The sequence below is a fragment of the Emys orbicularis genome, chromosome 5 (genome assembly GCF_028017835.1).
Source record: "Emys orbicularis isolate rEmyOrb1 chromosome 5, rEmyOrb1.hap1, whole genome shotgun sequence".
NCBI lineage: Eukaryota > Metazoa > Chordata > Testudines > Emydidae > Emys > Emys orbicularis.
The window spans coordinates 23,373,235-23,394,309 of NC_088687.1; the positions used below are offsets into that span (position 1 = coordinate 23,373,235).

At 40.4% G+C, this 21,075-nt stretch overlaps 1 protein-coding gene across 1 annotated transcript in view; it reads right to left on the bottom strand.

Annotated features, from left to right (window-relative positions):
* CCSER1 (coiled-coil serine rich protein 1) overlaps positions 1-21,075 on the bottom strand; it is a 1,077,958-nt gene that overhangs the window by 423,412 nt on the left and 633,471 nt on the right. The gene's annotated exons all lie outside the window — the stretch shown is intronic.

Genomic DNA, 21,075 nt, shown 5'->3' on the forward strand with positions numbered 1-21,075 from the left:
TGTATATGTATCCTGTTTGATGTGTACTAGTGTAGCTAAGTTAATCTGTTGTTGCAATGTCCTTTTTCATGTCTATATCCTGTATTTAATTAATCTTAAGATCAAAAATGTGTATACACTGCATGAAACTAATGAATATTACCTATATTTTCTTGATTTATCTATCCCTGTTATAATGAATGGCCGGCAATTGCCTTATGTAAATCAGTGTAACTGGATTACTTGTGTATGCAGGTTAACTTCAAAGAGGGATTTGTTGAGCGTTCCACAATGGGAAGGCTACAGACACATGCTGGGCTAAGGACAATGGCTAGACTGTCTTCAACAATAAGAACATACACTGGGAGTGATTCTGCACCTCTGATGCACCTGAACATCAACAGGGAGGTTCCACATGCCAGACAGGGGTCCCCAAAAGTCAGTTTTGGGAAGCCCTGAGACAATTTATGAAAAGACCGTGAAACTGGCAGATTGCTACAACTCTGCTTTTATTTTGAACTTGCAAACTCGAACTCACCTGTAACGAATTTTATCTGCTTTAATCTTGCTATAACTCAGTACTTTTTCTTAATCCATAAATCTTTAGTTTTAGTTTACTAAAAACTACAGCATAGACTTTGATAAGATCTGAAGCATGTTTTGACCAGGGGTAAGTGACTAACTCTTTCGGGCTGGAAGTAACCGAATGGGTGGTGAATTTTTGGTTTTAATAACCTTTCATCGTAAAGTCCAGTCAGTCTGGATGGCAAAGTAGGGGCTGGAGTGATCAAGAAGTACACTTTTTTCACTGGCTTGATAACATTTAATGATAAAATATATCACCAACCTGGGGTGTCTGTGCCGATTTCTAACAGTCTGACTTGAGTTTGGCCCTCTTAGCTGTGAGCCGTGACAGGAACAGTATAAACTGAAGCCCACTCTTGCAGTCTTCACTTAAACCAAACTTGCCCTGAACCCAATGGGAGTTTAGCGCTAGTGAAAATTGTAGGACCAGTCATACACATATATAGAGATTTGTATGTTAGGTATAATCTAAGGGGCCAGTTTCACCTAGGATCTAATAAAATAGGAACCTCTGATGAAATTTAAAATTGCTTTTCCTAGGCACAAAAATGAACTGTGATGAAACTGAGAAAACAGCACCACTAACCTGGCATTTCCAGGAGGCTTGGGTGATCTTAGCACAAGCCAAGGAGGAGGAGTGTAATCCATAAACCAACTAGAGATCAGGGCCCCATTGTGCTAGGCACTGTGCAAACACAGAACAGGAAGGCGCTCCCTGAAACAAAGTGCTCACAAACTAGGTTTATTAAAAGATGCAACAGGTGGATGAAACAGATAAATGTGTGGAGGGGAGCAACAAAACAGTAAAATAAGCACATTATACTTAGCAGCCAGCAGTCTCAGCTTGTCACTTGCCTAGTCATTGTTCACAAGTCTGGCAGTAGTAAAGACAAAAGTATTTGCTCAAATGTTTGGGGGGGGGGGGGGGGGAGAAACACATTTAAAATGGCAGGGAGGGGAAATGTATGGACATTCGCTCTCCCATATACCTCCCCAGACTTGTAGGATTGGGAGTAATGGGGAAATTAAAAATGAGTCACACCTTCTAAAGATTACTTCAGTGGTCCCTAGGAGGTACGGTAGGATTTTCTGTCTAAGTCTGTGGGCTTAAGAATGAGTGTCACCTGTGATTTGATTTCACTACTTTCTATCAGGAACTACAAAACAAGCACAAGCTTATGGTTTCAGAATTGCACTTTTTCACATAATTCCACACTACCGTCAGCTACTTGAAAAATGAGCCAGAGTCAGAAATTTCAGATCTAAATCCAAACCTCGCTACAATTTGGGGGGTTTGTTTCTCATTAGTAAGTAGAAATGAGCCTAAGGAAAAGGGAAAAATATCTGCAGAGAAAGTAATATGTGCCAGACAAGGGTACAGTACATCTACCTCACATTACATATGATTAATTAAGCTTTTGAAAATATCATTACCGTGGCAAGATGTTCTGCTTCAGTAACCAAAAAAGGTTTAAGTCCAATGGGCAATATAAAGTGCAAAGCACTGAAGCCAATGAAAATGTTACAGTCCATGACTAATTTTTAACTATGCATAGTGATGTCAGGATTGAAAAGAAAATATAAGAAAAGAAAAACAAATATGCCCGTTGAGGGAGTGAGCCTGTGTTATAAATATTTAACAACTGCACAGTATCATCAAGGGGCAATATAGTGGACAGAAATTTCAGAATGTTGCAAGAAACATCTGTTTGTTTTCTTAAACACTTTAATCTACAAAACTTTCATCCTCACTGGGGTCCTCATGGCAGCTCTCAATCAACACTTCAACATACAAAAGTGATCCCAATGCATAAAACCTGTTAAAGATGCAGAAGCTGTATCCATCTGATGCCAAAGACAGGAGGGAGTGTTCTAATGTCCTCCTTTATAAGAGCCCAATGAACAGCACTCAGGAGCTAATGGGGGACTGCAAGGTCAGATTAGACGGTAGTTGTATCTACCTTTATATGGTGAAATGAAAAGCCTCTACAGTGCTTCACAGACTTCTATATTTTTTTAAAAGAAATCTAATGTGTATGTTTTGAGAGGAAGCCACTGTGCTAGGATGCAGGAAACCTGTACTCAGTTCCTGCCTCTAATCACAGCCTTACTGTGCGACACTGTGCCCCAGTCTTAGGCTTGCATTTTGTATTCCTATCCTTTGTCTCTCTTATCTGTTTCATCTTTAAGCTCTCTGTCTCTTACTATGTGTTTTGGCCCAGTGTCTAGCACAAAGGGTCCCAATGACAGGTGCTACCATAATCCAGAATACAAATAACAAAAGAAAGATAATCTTGAGAGAAAGATATGCTACAAATTTGCCAGTTGTACCGAAGAAGACAACTCTTATTTCTGCCATTTTTCAAAGGCAAGACTTAAACCTCAATGGCTGGAAATCGGAAATCTCTGATCTTGGGATCATCTGATTGGGATTATATGAGTTTTGCTGAACCTGAATAAATCCTGTATTCTTCCAGCCAGAATGCTAGCTTTGTTCAGCCCATGCCTAGTTTCTGTCATTTCCTTGCAACCTACAGTGACTCAGCACTCCAAAATGCAACTTCAAATCTGATGGATAAAGACCAGCAATGCAGAACATCAAAGGACTCACAAAACCACATGAATATGTGCAAATCATTTCAGACAATGCTGCTGCATATTTGATAAATCACAAGAGATTTGAGAGTCTCTGCTCCTAAACATTTGTGGCATGTTATTAAGTTAATGGTAGCAAGAGGTCTCATTCATTTTAATTTGATGATAGGTTTCCATGGAAGCATACTATAAATATCACATTTACAAATGGCATGAAATCTGAAGAAGTGGGCTGATGTAAAAACACACTCAGTAAAAATAACTGTCTGCCATTAAACACTGAAGTCTCATATTTGGCCACCTAACCTAATTCAAACAATATTCTCCTTGCAGGTGGGACAAGCACAAAATTCATTGCGGCAACAGTCTATGCAATAGGATAGCACAATTCAGGCCATCTGGGAGCTTCATAGTGAAGCTTATGTGATGGCAACAACAAAGGGGAAAGTGTTTGAGAAGAGTAGTGGGCAGCCCCTTATACTCCTACTGATACTGCTGATATGTGAGGGTTTTCAGCTTAGAATGGAAGGAGTGAGGGACACAGCATAAGAGATGGGAATATTTGCTATGAATTTAGATTCACGACAAATTCTCAGGTGATAACTGTAGTGAGCGCAGTATAAAGAATTCCAAGATAAAAACTTCCCTTCCTCACATGGAATGAAAGTTGGGCTATTCATGTGTTCCACAAAACTGTTGAAAAGAGATGCAACACTGAAGAATTGTAAGAAAAGTTCAGTCTGGGTTAAATTCTGCCCATATAAAATCTTCTGAAATCTCTTAGGTTAAAAGACTCCCTGGGCAACCAATGTTTGGATGTTTATCAAAGTGTGTATGAAACAGAGCAAAGTTCCTTGTGAAAATATTAAGTCAGAGGGAAGAGATACTCTGTTTTAAACGGCTAGATAGCTGCTAGAAGCCAGGCATCAGCCTCTTCTTTAGAGCATAGGGAGAAGCAGGAAACAGACTTTTGCTCCTCCTTTGCTTTGACTCCGTAGATGCACACCATGTTTCTGCTACTGGTCATATCCCTGACCTACAAAGATCTGCCACAGAATCGTATCCTATGGTGCATAAAGGGCCACCTTCACTTCTACACAGGACCTTGGCTCTAGCCTCCAGCACAACCATCATACAGCTTTTTTTCTGTCTTCTGCAGTCCCCTGAGGTACCACAGGATTTAGCTCTTGACAGAGCAGCTTGTCAAGATTTTATATTCTGTTTAGTAAAGAGAAAACATTTACAACCACAGAGTGGGGGGTGGGGGATAAAAAGAAAAACAGCTTGGGAGCTGAAAGACAGAAATTTGCTTGGCATGTTGTACATAAATAGAGATGGCAGACAGGCTTGGTTAAAATAGGAACCTAAGCTAACCTTTGGCCAGTTCTTGAACTAAACTGCTGAATCTTCTGAAATTTGCTCATTTCTCATTATATCATTAATGAAAGTATAGAGGCAGCAAGGTTTAAAATATATATTTTAAACAATCTTCTATTCCTAATTTTGTTTTCCTTTATAAAAGCACTGGCAAATTTTCTGTCTCCTTAAGGTCCCTTTTTCTCTCTTATGTTTATAAAGGATTCAAATTGATATTTTCCTAACTATATCTTAATGTCTCTGAGTCTCATACTTCTCCAAAGGCAAGTAGGTTGTGTAATCTCCTGGGTTTCATTCTTGTGCATAAAATGAGGAAACCAGGGTAAACAAAAATTAAAAAAAAAAAAAAAAAACCCAGAACCTTCATGCAAGTGACAGTCTTGTGAGCTGACAGTGTTCTGGACATCAGCATATCTAATTGCCAGTTCCTTTCCCCCCTGTATTTATTCCATATATTTTTCTTTTTATTTGTCCATGGTAAGATCTATGCTACATATCCTGATGCTATTGTTGCTATTTCTTTCATTTCTCCCATTTCTTAAGTCCCCCCCAAAAAAATTTTAATATAAAAATTACTTCCTCATCAATGATCACATTCTTCTGCTTTTTTGTGTATCTTATAACAGCAGATTTCAAAGTTTAATATGTTCTGTACTAGCACAGTCTCCTTGGATAATAAATTCCCAGGAGTGTAAGGTCTGATCCCAACTCCACTGAAGTTAATGGGAGTCTTTGTACTAACTAATAATGGGCTTCGGAGCAGACTTTTCAGTGATTTCTCTAACATTCTGTTCAAACAAAGATTTAGTTTTTCTTACTCCTCTTTGATGCTCCCACTGATCTAAATGGGACCCTTAATATGTACTTCTGAGGGTAGAAGATGACCAAGAAAGAGTGGGGGAAAGTGCAACTGTATTGTTACCCTCTGCCTTACCAAAGCTGCATTCACTTTGCATTTGAAAAAGCGCCAACCTCCAGAAACTCAATGTTCTATACCAATGATTTCGAGCAAATTGCTTCAGAGTATGGATCCCTTAGTTCACATATTCCCCCTTATGTCGTGTCTGTTTTTATGTTTGTAAAGACTGCTTTCCACAGATTGTTTCTTAATCCACTTTGATATTATGTTTTCTATATTCATTGATCGGGAAGAAGCTTATATCTTGAAGTTTCAAAGTTCTGCTCTGCAGAGGCACTGTGTTCCTAATTTTTCTGAGTATACTGCATGCTTGAAATCTGTCAGGTTGACACCTCCAGGTGCCAACACATCACATCATGTTGTAGCCCAAAGACCCATGCTACAAGGCTACATAGTTGCCTGTATTCTGTAGATTTCTTTTGCAAAACTGAGCCATTAGTATAACTTTCAGTCTTTTGTTGGTCACCTGCACATCTGACAGTAGAATAATTCATTTTCAGTTTCAGAACAAGTGATATATGTAGAAAGCTCCATATGGCCCTTCTGCGTGTTTCAACACTATTGTGTATCATTCAGTGGCTCCAGAATTAATCTACTTAGGCATTTTCACTGCTGTGCTCATTTCTGAACATCTTTAAAAATTCTTAAAACGTACATTTAATATAGCTAATGTGTAAAGCCTTGATTTACTAAGGTACTTCAGCATTACACTGGTAAAAAGACTACACGAACATTTTAACCTGTTAGCTCCCATTACAGTTGGAGACACCAGTAATACCGATAGTGAAGGTTGATCAACACGTTCTGCTATAAGACCTGCTTTCACTTATTTATAAACCTCTGCTGAGCTTCAACTGTTCAGGCCGCAATTTTCTATCGCCGGTATATGCCCCCAGGCTGTTTTTTTATTAATTTATTTTAAATGGTTCAGCAAAAGTGGTTCTGCAACTATTTCGCCAAGATCTTGTGATCCCTTGGTTTGGAGCAATAACTTGAAATTATGCCTGGGCATTTCCCATGTGTCAGGGATGTGAAAATCTGCCCAAATTTGGCCAAGTTATAAACTTTCAGGAAAAAAAAAATCGTATTTCACATTTGTTCAATAGAGACTTGCTAGAATTTGTCAGCTAAATATTCTAAAGGTTCTTATCTGTACTGGGCTTGCTCTAGCCTATGGCTGCAGGGGCTGAGCTGGAGCAGGGAGACTCTCTCTCTTGCCCAGGAGAATGAGGACATGCCTGATTGGAATAAGAGAGGTGATTAATCGCTGGGGAGGAGAGCAAAGACATGTAAGGGTACATGCCAGGGCCAGGTGGGGTGAACGGTGACAGAAAGGTCTGTACCAACTAGAGAACACTCTTACAGTCCTGAAATAGAACTCAGGATTCCTGAGTCTCAACATTCCTCTGCTGTCAGTGAAACCCAGGAGCAAAATATCTCCCCCATCCCCTTCTTGTGGCAGTAGCTGGCCATTATCCTTTATCAGTTATTCCATTTGTTCAAATGGCAGAAGTCTGTGCTGCGGGTCTAATATTTCCTGTGCTAATGATGACACATGTGGATGGTTCAAGATGGTTCCACATGATGGAATTGTATTTACTTTTTAAAATAAACCTAGGAACTCTCATAAAACAAACACCTTTCATTAAAGTGAAGTTCAGTGCTTGACTTCAATCTTAACAGGAAATGCTCGAATTAAGGTTATGATACAATCTTTAATTACATGATAACATACTATTTTTATTACAGGGACCCTGTCTTATCACAGGATGGACGTGCTCTGGGGATAAATAAGAGTTGTACAATGAAGAAGGCTGCTATCTGTAGGATCCCTGCCTTATTTTTTGCATAAATTGCAAATTGTTTAGAGAATGAAGCAGGGGACTGCAGGAAAAGAAGGATGGTTACATGGTTAAGGAAGGCAGAGTGACACCCTGCAGAATTCGATCCCTGCCTCTGTCAGAAAGTTCCTACCTGATACTGAGCAAGTAGCTTAAACTAAAGCTCTACATAGACAGGGGTGGCTCTATGTTTTTTGCCCGCCTGCCCGCCCCAAGTACGGCAGGCAGGTGGCTTTCGGCCTGCAGGAGGTCCGCTGGTAACACGGATTCGGTGGCATGCATGCGGGAGGTTCACCGGTCCCGTGGCTAGCTGCCGCCGAATTGCCGCCGAAGCCGCGGGACTGGCGGACCTCCCGCAGGCATTCCACCGAACTTCTGCCCTCACGGCGACCGGCAGGCCGCCCCCCGTGGCTTGCCGCCCCAGGCACGTGCTTGGTGCGCTGGTGCCTGGAGCCGCCCCTGTACATAGATGGCAACTAATTATCTTTTCCTTATTTTAATGTTGACAATCTGAGTCAACTGGAGACACCTAGCACCAGATTTTCACAAGTGCTCAGCACTTATAATTGCAGTTGAAATCAGTGGGATGCCCAAAATTAGTGGCTGCTTGACAATTGTGGCCTTAATCGCTCTCTGCCTTCCCCATCTGCAAAATAGGGATAATAATACCACCTTACCATACCAGTGTGTTGTGAAGTTTAATTCATTAATGTTTACAAAGCACCAGTTACTACAATGATAAGCACCATAGAAAAGTCCATAAAGAAATTAATTCAATTAGGGCAGTGGTCTCCAACCTTTTGATGCCCAAGATCACTTTTTGAATCTAAGGGCAACCCAGGATCTACCCAGCCCCTTCCCCAAAGCCCCGAACACTCCACCCTCCCCCCCCTCCATCGCTCACTCTCCTTCTCTCACTCACTTTCAGCGGACTGGGGTTGGCATTCGGGAGGGGGTGTAGGCTTTAGGCTGGGGCCCAGGGGTTTGTACTGTGGGAGGAGGCTCTGAGCTGAGGGTGTAGGAGGAGGTGCATGGTGCGGGCTCTGGGAGGGAGTTTGGGTGCAGGAAGGGGCTCCGGGCTGGGGCAGAGTGTTGGGGTGCTGGCTCCAGGAGGGGGCTCAGGGATGAGGTGCAGCCTCCAGCCGGGCAGCACTTACCTCCGGTGGCTCCCGGTTGGCGGCGGGCGCAGCGAGGCTAAGGCAGGTTCCCTGCCTACCCGGCCCCATGCCACTCCCAGAAGGGGCCAACGCACCCCTGCAGCGCTTGGGGGCGCTGGGGGCACGTGGCTCTGCACGCTGTCCCTCTCTGCAAGCACCGCCCCCGCAGCTCTCCCAGCCCATGGGAGCTGCGGGGGCGGTGCTTGCAGGCAGGAGCAGCGCAGGGAGGGAAACCCCTGCCCCTGCTCCAGGGCTGCAGGTCTGCGCTGGCCGCTTCCAGGAGTGGCGTGGGGCTGGGGTAGGCAGGGTGTCTGCCTTAGCCTCAGCCACATTACACCGCCGGAGATCACAATTGACTGGGAGATCCTCTAGGATCGACCAGCCAATCACGATCGACCAGTTGGTGACCGCTGAATGAGCGTTTGAATGATGTGCAGTAAGCACAGACAGGAGCCACACAATGAACATGGAGTATTAAAAATTAATATTGAATTCAGTCATTCACTGAATGAGGTAAGCCTCCTGTGGAGAAAAATAGTATGTGATCATGTAACTAGAGAACATTGTAATACATATGCACAAAGGGGCCAAATTAAGACAACTTTAATTCTGGAATTAACTACATTTTGAATGTTTGACTTTGCAACCTTAAACTTTCTTTCCAAATAGTGTTTTTATATGTAATTTTATTTATAGTGCTTTAGTCATAGAAAATATAATATGATTTTACCACCAGGTGCTTATCCTTTATATTATTCACTTTTGGGGGGATTTAGTTATCAGTGTAGTGTTACAGCTGTGGTTTTCTTAAAAATGTTCCAGTTTTATTGGAAACATATTGGCTAAAGAGCTGAGTGAAATGATTGAGGTTCTCACTTTCGATATTTTCCTGTGGAAGAGCTTGTTTACAGATCTTTCCCTCACCATTACTTCTTGAACTATTTCTTCCTCTCAGGTCTTTATTTTAAAGCAATGTTGGAAAATTGGAGTGCATGTACTCTGTTAGTGGACTCACCTATACTTTCACTGATTAGAGGATCTTGATACCGTAGAAGGATAATGGAATTCTACTGGGTAACAATCATACTTTGCTGCTTTTTATAACACTCTTCTTCTGAACCATTTGCTCGTTTTTGTTTTGCTTTTTAAACAAGACAACTGGTCTTGAATCTGTTTTTTTCCTATGGTTAGTACAGATAATTGGCTGATGCATGTGAGTGGACAGATCTAACCTTAGCCTTAGCCTTAGCGGCAGGTTGAAAGTCAAGGTTATGACTGATTCACCTGTTTATATAAAGAAAATTACTGTTCTTTCTTCCCCATTTAGTGCCACTACCCAAGTTATACTTTTTGACCAAGATGTCCAGCAGAATTTCTCCACTTCTGCCTTTAGATTCTTATCACCACATTTTCCACTTCTGTATTCAGATTTCATTTAATTAACAGCTGATATACTGCTAGAGTTTTAGGCTAAGATTTAGGGGAAAAAATACTGATGCCTGAAGCTGAGCTCCTAAGTCCATATTTGGGCAGCCACATAAGCAGCCTGATTTTCAAAAATGCTGTGGATTTATTGGCTCAAATTAACTTCTGTGGGGGATGGCTGAATGCTACCATTTTTAAAGTGCCTAGAGGTGGACCTAGCAGCCTAACTCTAACCTCAATTTCCAGTAGAATGGCTGTATTATAAATCAGAGAGATCCACACCAGAACAAAGTCCCCTTCTTCCTCCCCTTCACCACCACTTTGAGTTTTGGGGAAGTTCAGATTTGAATTCAAGCTTCAAACCTTGGGCCCATCTTCGAGTGGACCAAGCTGAAACTGACTCAGAACTGGAGATGGGGGGAACAAGGTACATGTGGTTGTCTGCCATACACAGTTTCCCCAGATCCCAGGGCTGGCTGGCAGTACCTAACCTAAATTAAAAAGGGTGTGTGTGTGTGGGGGGGGGACTCTAGGGCTCCTTCAGCTTATGCTCTGCTGCTAGGGTGACCAGATGTCCCGATTTTATAGGGACAGTCCCGATTTTTGGGTCTTTTTCTTATATAGGATCCTATTACCCCCCACCCCCATCCCGATTTTTCACACTTGCTGTCTGGTCACCCTATCTGCTGCCCATGGCCCCAAAAGGGAATGGTCCAGTGTCTAGTGATAGCCAGCATGTAGGGACATCCTTACCTCACTTACTTTCCCCACAAGAACAGTCCCTTTGCTGGGAGTCAGGACCAGTCTATGCACCTGAAGATTCCCCTTACTCAAAACAGGCCTGAATGGGAGCTTCCTCAAAGTCTGGAGTTGTTTGGAGGGGTATCAACGGTGCAGTTAATCCTGAAGAAGCAGAGCTATACTTGATGTTAGAACTTCCCTATGAATGTCTTTATTTTAAATTATTAAAGAATTTTTCATTAACAAAATGTTTGCAGAGCCAACTATTACCTTTAACGCAAAAGAAAACACAAATGAGTTGAGTAGTTTTCTTTCTACAGCACTAGATCAAAAAAAAATTGCTACATTCAGGGTACAATGTACAGTCACCATTTGACTTGAGTTCTCAAATATTCATGAGTAACAACTACTGCTATTAAATGCTCAGGTTTGCCACACAAAAAAATAAGTCAAAACCTGAGACATTTACAAAAAAATATGCATTTTAAAATAAATGTAAACCCAAGAAGTTAACTGGTGGGAAACGAAGGATGTAAGCAACGGGAAGTATTATGATAAACACATCAGCAAGGAATTATAACAACTGCTTTGGGAAAAAAATGCATTGTAGCAAACAGGGTTTTTAAATATTTAGAGAGAAATATTACAGATCTGTAGTTTTTAAGTTTACAGATTGAAATGATGTAACTACACCTCTACCTCGATATAACGCTGTCCTCGGGAGCCAAACAATCTTACCGCATTATATTGGACTTGCTTTGATCCACCGGAGTGCGCAGCCCCGCCCGCCCCCGGAGCACTGCTTTACCGCGTTATATCTGAATTCGTGTTATATTGGGTGGCGTTATATCGAGGTAGCGGTGTAATTGCATAAGATAGTGGCTTAACTTTTATTAGTTATTGTAGAACAACTTTCAGTGGAAGTTGGAAAAGTTGCTGAGTGAAAGAGTGTTCTTCATGTTGCATAAATACCATAGTTTATTAGTCCAGTTTCTGAAAACAAAGTCTCCATTTTATGAACCAACTGCATGGTCCGGGATGGGCAAACTACGGCCGGCGAGCCGTTTTAAGCTAGCTCGCGAGCCGCATCAGCGGCTTGGCCCCACTCCGGTGCGCCGGCTAGGGCGCTGGGTTGGGGCCGCACCACGCGGCTCTCGGAAGCCACGGCATGGCCCCACTCTGGCTCCTACGCACTCCAATGGGAGCTGCAGGGGTGGTGCCGGTGGACGGGGCAGCGAGCAGAGCCGCCTGGCCGTGCCTCCATGTAGGAGCCGGAGAGGGGACATGCCACTGCTTCCGGGAGCTGCTTGAGGTAAGCGCCACTCAGAGCCTGCACTCTCTGAGCCTCTCCCCACGCCCCACACCCCTGCCCCAACCCTGATCCCCTTCCCATATTCCGAACCCCTCGATCCCAGCCCAGAGGACCCTCCTACACCCCAAACTCCTCACTCCCGGCCCCACCCCAGAGCCCATACCCCCTCCCGCACCCCAACACCAATTTTGTGAGCATTCATGGCCTGCCATACAATTTCTATTCCCCGATGTGGCCCTCGGGCCAAAAAGTTTGACCACCCAAGATGTAGGTATAAGCTAATTAAAAGGGGAATTTCTTTTGATGTTCACAGCATTAACAACTGAATGTGGGCCAGATTTTGATCTCAGTTACCAAGGTGTACTCGAGAAAATTTCCACTGTAATCAGTGAAATTACTATGGATTTTCACAAATGTAATAGAGAACAAGTCTGCTCCTGAATTTTTCCCTTTCAACAAAAAAAATTACCTCTAACAGAAAGACAAACCAATATTCATGAAGTTGAAGGTATTTAATCTCTTTTGGTAACATTACAAAAAAGCCTAAAAATTTATTGTTCAGTTAATTTAAAGCCAGACCCACAAATGACAAGGTGGGGGGGGGGGGAAACAAAATACCTAGTTAATTTCTCTGTTTTTGGAATTTATAGTATGACTTGCTTAAAAAAATAATAATGCTATTATCTGATAACACTGCTCTACAGCCAAAATGCTTCTGAAATAAATGTAGTCAAACGTTACTAATTCTGGGTCACTGAGAACGAAAATGATGCTTAAAATTGTTGATTGGCTCTAGTTTTCAAGATATGCTATTGGGTCAGTATATACGACCCTTGACTTGGGAATGGCGGAGGATAAGTGAGTTATAAAGGGAAGGGATCTCAATTTAAACCAGAAATGACTAAAATACATCTTTGACTGGATCTATGAGTAAATCTATGACTGGGTTTGGACAGTATTTGCTTTTTAGGCAAAACAATGAATGATGCAATCTGAAGCTGGTATTGCCTCATACAGGATATGAATTGCATCATGTTATTCCTAGAAGTCATGGATGATGCAATCATAACGAAGCTTACATCACTCTGCTGAACAAATTGCCCTATATCAGCTCTAGAAATCATACAGTGTCGTGCTCTCTTATTTGTCAGTGTTTGATTTTGCAAAGGGACACATTTCTGTTTAGCCAAAGTGAGCAGAGATGCCTCGTACTTGTGTGAACAGTGCAGATAACTTCTGCTATGTTTGTGGTGAAGTGACTTTTGCATCACAAAAGCGCAGTATAACCACTATGGTTAAGAAAGCCTATCACCTTTATTTTGGCTGCAAAATTCAAGTTCCGGACAAGAGGTGGGCCCCACACATATGCTGCAACACTTGTGCAACAAATCTTCGCCAGTGGTTGAACAGGAAAAGGAAATCTATGCCTTTTGCAGTGCCAATGATTTGGAGAGAGCCAACAGATCATACCAGCAATTGTTACTTCTGCATGGTGCCTCCAGTTGGGAAAGGTGTGCCAAGAAAGAAAAAGTGGACTGTGCATTATCCATACATTCCATCAGCTATACGCCCAGTACCCCACGGAGAAGGACTGCCGGTTCCTGATGCACCAGAATCCTTCTCACTTGAGTCAGACGAGGAAGAGGAAGAGGATGAAACTTCTGGTCCTGAACCATCAATGTCACAGGACCCACATTTTCTCCCATCCTCCTCCTCTGAACCACACCTCATAACACAAGGTGAACTGAATGACCTTGTCAGGGATTTGGAACTACCCAAGAGTAAGGCAGAGCTGTTGGGCTCCAGACTACAGCAGTGGAATCTCCTGGCAGGTGCTGTTAGGGTTTCCATGTTCCGTGACCGTCAAAAGGATCTTGTCCCATTCTTCTTCATGGAAGGTGATCTTGTAGCCTGCAATAACATCGATGGTGTGATGGCAGCCCTCAATATCGTTCACGATCCAGATGAGTGGAGACTGTTCATTGATTCATCGAAGACAAGTCTTAAAGCTGTTTTACTGCATAATGGCAATGTTTTGCCATCAATTCCAGTTGGTTATGCAGTCCATATGAAGGAAACCTATGACAACATGAAACAACGTTTGAGGTGCATAAACTATGACCAACATCAGGGGCAGCTTTGTGGCGATTTGAAGATTGTTGCTCTCCTGCTTGGTCTGCAGACTGGATACACAAAGTACTGCTGTTTTCTCTGCGAATGGGATAGTCATGCAAGAGATTCCCACTACATCAAGAAAGATTGGCCACTCCGACAGTCATTGGAGCCTGGGAGGAAAAGTGTTCAGCATCCACCACTTGTTGAATCAAGGAAGATTTTGTTACCACCCTTACACATCAAGCTGGGTCTGATGAAGAACTTTGTCAAGGCCATTGACAAAACACAAGCAGCTTTCAAGTACCTCCATGGAAAATTTCCAAGGTTAAGTGAAGCTAAGATAAAGGAAGGTGTCTTTGTTGGTCCTCAGATTCCGGAACTTCTTCGAGATGATGCATTTGACCATGCACTGCGTGGCAAGGAAAAGACGGCATGGAAAGCCTTCCAGTTAGTGGCAATAAATTTTCTCGGAAACAACAAGGCAGACAACTACAGGTTGTTGGTGGAAAACCTCCTCAAGGCATACAAAAGCCTTGGTTGCAACATGTCACTAAAGATACATTTTTTGCACTCTCATCCAGATTTTTTTCCACCGAACTGCGGAGCAGTGAGCGACGAGCACGGCGAGCCATTTCACCAGGACATTGCAACAATGGAGAAATGCTATCAGGGCAAATGGAGCCCATCAATGCTTGCAGACTATTGCTGGACAGTGACAAGAGATGCTCCATTTAATGAATACAAGAGACAAGCCAAGAAGCGCCAAGTAGACACTGAATAGGACTAAACTATGTACAGAATAGTTTTTTGCCTTTTGTTTCATAATAAATTTGATTTATATAACCCTTTTGCTGATTTTTAAAGTGTTACATAAACAGGACAGGTGAAATATTATCATGTAAAGCAACCATAAACACATGAAAAGACCTAGGTTTACAATTTATGATTAAAACTCTACTATCTACACAATATACATAGACATAAAATGTAAAAACTTAAATATCTTAGAAACAGTAGCCAATCAGTTGTTTTAATTGTCATATTTGAATTCAGCACATCAAAATACATAATAAATAGCACATTTTATCTCTGAAGCAGACGACTTCTCAAAAATTGTAGACCAGTGTAATCAGAGACACGCACAAGTGCCAGAGTTTGAACACGCCAACATTTTGACATATTCAGATCTGGGATTTTGGTTCAGATCACCGCTACTTTTCATACATGTGAATCCTGCCCAAAACAGAATTCAGAGAGCAAGGTTTGGGCCTGACAGTGCAAACCTTATGTATGTGAGTGATCCCAATGAAATCAACATTTTTTCATAATCTATTATGTCAATAAAACTATTCATGTAGCTGCTCGCATCAGCACGAACACGAGTTGCATTATCTGGTCTATAATATTTCTTAAGATATTTTCAAATATTTTCTCAAAGCCACATCCTGCAAAAGCAGAATTACCACAGGAATCTAGTAAGGAATGCTTTCCAACTTAAAATGAAAATAAACAAAAATCCATCTACACCTGAGACTAACAACTGAGTTACACTAACATGAAAATAGAGTAATATATTAGTGAAATAGGCTGTGGTAGCTCTTGTGAATGAATCACAAGGGATTTGATGCAACATACCTTCATTAAACTGCTATTATTGATGACAACTTTCTTTAGAAATTAACAAGAAAAAAAAGTCAATGACTTATATTCCACCAAAAAAGGAAATAGGTCTGGGAAACGTATCCAAACATTATCACTGTATCAGAAACAATGTATCATAAAACATTGGCAAAGCATACTAAATAGAAGTCTACAGTCAAGACTTAGAAGCAGGTGGCTGATGCAATCTGTTAAAATATTGGCTATTCATCTCTGAACACATGGATCTTAATCCTATTTAAGCGATAAGTGGAAAGGAGTGTAACCAGTCTCAGACCCCCAACTGTTTGTATCTCTAAAATATCAGCATAAATAGTTATTAACTGGTTCAGTCAAGCCCATTAGTGCCAGGGATTTTAATGATAGGTGGGTAAATGGGAAGGGTATATGAATATCAGCAAGTTAGAGAATTTATTCTCACAATAAGTATAACATGATATGCATTAGAGTCACAACCTCTGAGCTAAATGCCCATTTATATCACTTCCATGCTCTGGAGAGTAAGGTTTCCTATTCATGCTTCAACTTTGGGAAGGTTTTTTTTAATAGGAGAAAATGGAAAGGAAGAGCTGGTGCAAAAGTAACGAAACTACCTCAACACCAGCAAAAGTGATGAAAATATAAAATGCTTGAAATAAATAACTGGAAAAGGAACCCACATGAAGCAGATATATTTGCTGATGGTTTAATAGTTCAATACTTACAGATACTTTGGCAAGAGCAACAAATGATAATTGCTTCAGGGCAATTAGCAATAGGCACTCAAATGGGCATGTCTTTGTGTTGCAGAGTAGCTGGACAAACTGGGATATCCCACTTACCCAACACCAGGAACTGCAAATGCAATGTATTCTGCATTTAGAAAAAAAAATAACGCAGTGTGGGACGGGTGGCTTAGGGCTTTGAGGTTTTACACAGCAACTGGGGGAAAATCTTGTATGACTAACTGTTGGCTAGCCAGAAGTCTGAACTCATAGCTATTTACTGAGACTAGTACTACATCTGTGCAAGCTTTATTGCTGCTTTTTCTCATTTTTGTTCCAGGTCATAGCAGATACTATGTTGATTAGGTAAATATATATATATAAATATATATATATTTATATTTTTAGAAAAGACTGCAAGAATATTCTGACACCGCATTTACTCATTTCTCTTTAAACAGAAAGGTAACCCCCCTCAAGACTCCAAACATTTCTTGACTCTTCTAAAGACAGGACAATATTATAGGTCAAAGACAGATCATAGCACAAACATTTACAACTACCTAAGGTCAAGGAACTACAATTACTAGGCCATGATTTCAACTATGCACAAAAAATATGTACTTATAGTGTGCATACAATTATTGCAATTACATGTGCAAATTACCAGTTAAATGGAAATTGTGCATGCGAATTATTACTGCACTAAATGCTGAAAACTGTTTAAAATTGTTCTTTGGTTGCCTGCATTTTCTTTCTAGTTCGGCAAATGTACATTTTATTAGCACTTAACGTTTATTCTGGTTGCATGGTAGCTGTTTTGGGTCGCTGGATCACCTTGAAGTTACTTTAAAACATGATCTTTTGTAAAGGATCATTCCTATAAAACCATTACAAATTATCTTCACTAAAGACATTCTGAGTCCAAGAAGAACTGGAGCTAGGGACTTTTCTTGTCGATTAATGGGGAAAAATATTTCTAGGCATGGGGTGAGGTACAGAGGGATCTTGTTGACTGCTTACAACACCACTCTATGCAGATTTAAAGAATGTAATAATGTCTGCTGGTCCTGTTTACAATCAGAAATGAAACAAACAAGTCTAAAATGATCCAAAAGGTTTTTCCTTCCTTCTCAATCTCCATTCCACTTTCTAAGAGTTGCACAAGTTTGAATTCTGCCATCTGAATATACAGTGTGACTTTCTTAGAAATGAAACTCTGTTTCAACATTCTTTCCTGATCCATTTCAGCATTCCTTCCTGATCTGTCCTACTCTGTCAGGTTATGTTCCATTAAACTGAATCCCATATAATCATTTAATATATCCAAACAAAGAAAATTTACAAATCAGTAGGCACCATACGCATTGACCTTTGCTCTTCTCTTGAATTTGCAGTATGGTTCATTTTAGTCAAGCTGTTGAAACATTTGTGTTATAATGCATCAAATTAAAGCAACCAGCTGTGATGTTTAAGCTAAGCTAAAAGTTTATGATCTACTACTACATACCACCTTGGGGAATAACTGATATAGCACTACAGTGCCGTACAAAATATTTAACAGAATGGTTAGAAAACTTCACCGTATTTTATTGGAATCACATTCAGTTATTTGGGCTTGTAAAAAAAACTCACTTATCCAAAAATGTATATCACAGAGAATAAATGAATGTCCCTCTCCACCATTCTGTAATATGGAGATTTGCAACCTTGTGGTCTCCTGTGGTATTAGATTAGTTATGTTTTATCCTTCATTGTTTATAATGGAATTCTTCCATTTGTAGACAGTCCAGAATTTGAAAAAGTCATTCACCATTTTGTTCCCGCAACACCTTATTTTAGCAATTTTTTTTCTTTAAATAGGCATGTTGGGTTTTTTTAAAAAATAACTATTCAAATCTTTTTTTCCTTTGTTCACTGTGGATAAAGTACTGTTAACAGAAAATCTGCCCAACCCCATCAGTAATGCTTAAACGGGTCTTGCTAATGAGTGTGTGTGCATGATACTGTCAACTTACATGAAAGAAAAGAAACTATAGAATCACCTAAGAGATCATGCAAGAACAGTGAAAATAGGACAATATATCAAAAGTACAAAACTTGGAAACTAAAGTTAGCAAAGAGTAGAAACGTCAGATTAGAAGCCTGAAAATGAAATATTCTAGGATGGAGTCAGGTAAATACTGAAGCAAAGGAGATAACATGCACATTAATAAGCCCTAAATTCATTAATAGCTAGGTTTAGTTATTATTTCAAAATTTAAACAATAACTGTGGTGGCAGTATGTGTTTGTAGACAGAGGATACATGCAGCAAATACACCAAACAGAAAATCTGATGTACAGCAATTGTATCATCTCTTATTATTCATATAACTACTTATACATGGAAAATTGAAGGACGGAGCACACCATACCCATGTCATTGGCACTGAAAAAAACAAACAAACAGCTCCTTGGCTGTAGAAACATGGAGAAATCTCACACAATCCTCTCAAAACAACAAGTACAAGCTCCCCCACCCCCACCATAAATAAATAAATAAAGACAATCCCAACCATACTAAAAGGTGAAGTTGTGTGTTGTGCTAGCCTGACATTTTTGTTAACTGCCTCTGTCACAGGCCAGAAGATAATACTTCAATCATGAGCCATAATGGACATGCCTCCTCCCTGGTACATTCAGAAACCTACCCTTTCTCCCCCACCAGTACAGGGCCTGGGTGCAGGTGGATGGCAGCATTGCAGAGGATCTTGAATTTAAAATTCAAAGAGTAAACATTTTCTCCATTTAGCTTTACAAGGTAGTTGCAGCTTCCCTTGAGTGCAGAAATAGGAAATTCCCATAACACAGCATAAGTGAAATACACATACTAACATGGTTTTAAGGACTGTGAAAGTAGTGAGAAACACTCCAATTTTAAGAGTCAATAAACAAAAACAATGAAAAGGTAGATTAATCAAATTAGATGTCAACCACACTTTTCTGTTAGATTGTTCTAATCACCACCTTGCTTCTCCCCTACTGACACCTGTCAATCCAGCACAATTACAGCAGCCAGTTCTGTCACAAACTTCTGGAGCTCAGAGTGATGCTATTTGAAAACTGGTTCCCACTTAATGTCTTTAGATAGGAATCATTAAATTCTATTCATGGAAGAGTGAGAGGGAAGCAAGCAGGTAATCCAATGCTGTGATTTTAAAGGTACATTATCTCATGACAAACCAGGGCTGGAAAAATCTGCTGTATACCTTCTGAAAGCAGGGAATACCACATTTTAAAGAGTGTACTTGTATAACATTGAATTTCTATTATCCATCATATCTTAAAACAGCCATTGATTCCTCAGGCCATGAAAAAAAAAAATCAGATTTATGAGACAGGAGAAGGAGTTAACTGCAGATGCTTGACCCCGGTCCGATCTGCTGGAAAAATTACAGTGAGGTGCAGAGGGTCTGTAAGCCTAAACCCACGGTTTGAAAGGAGACAGATGTGAGTCTCCACCCCTAGAGAGGGGAGGTCTGGAAAGCCTAAAACCTTAAGTGGGTGCCCTCAAGGAAGACAAGGAGTGGGTGTCAAAGGTGCCATTAATTCTGAAACTGTGACATTCCATGCATGGCTTTTCCAGAGAAATCTGTCCTTTTCTGTAGTGTGTTTGTCTGCAGAAGGCAAAGGTATGGGTTATGGTCCTTTAAGTTTATATCTCCTGAGATGTAAAACTCACTCAGTTACTAGTAAAAATAAAAACGTTACCCTAGCAGTTTAACTCAGTGAAAGAAAAGTGCTTAGTGTGTGTGTCTCTGAAGTTGCCAGAAGGAAGTTAACCTTCCTCTAATGCATTTTATAGCAACATCTTTATTAAAATATTACACATCTAGCATCTATCAGAGAAGCATTACACTCCACATAGATGTCTATAGAAGCTATATTGAATAACAATTTTTCCCCATGCAGCACTTTTGTAACAAAGCAATCCAATTTCTTTTTCCTTTCTTATTTTTTTTTTAATTTCCCAAAAGGGGAATGATTTTATAATTTTAAAATGTTCTTTTCAAGTGCATTTTTAGTAGATGGAAATTAAATCCATTTAAAAAAAAAAAAAGTGTTCTTCAGATTTCTGCCTGGAAAGATCATATAAAAAATATCTGTTTTCTTATCTTGTTGGAGTAGGTATTAATGTCTTCAGCTAAGATCACAGGTTTTATTTTTCCTGCAAGTAAAATGTATCTGTTCTTGAGTGAAAAGACGGGGTGCTTCAGGGAAATGTAAATTACTGGTAGTGTCAAAATCTCTAATAAAATTATATAAATATCATCAGCCAAATTGAGGGTAAACATAAAAATAGCTCAAGATTCTCTCATAGTGGTTTATCTATTAAACTCAGTATATAAAATTAGTTTGCCATTAAACGTATTATTTTCTAACACCCCATAAAACACTTTACGACTGCATTGGGGGAAAATGCAACAGTAGTTACAGACTGCATCGTTTTAGGTATTTTCCCTAGAAAAATCTTGAGAAAATAATTATCCTGATGTGAAATAGGTCAACAGGTCCTTTATAGCATGAGGACTATGGCTTATCCTGGAACCCTGAAATTACCCTCATCCTACAGGATGAGTTCCATTGAATAACAGTCAGTTCCTGTGAAGATACTCCCTTTCTAT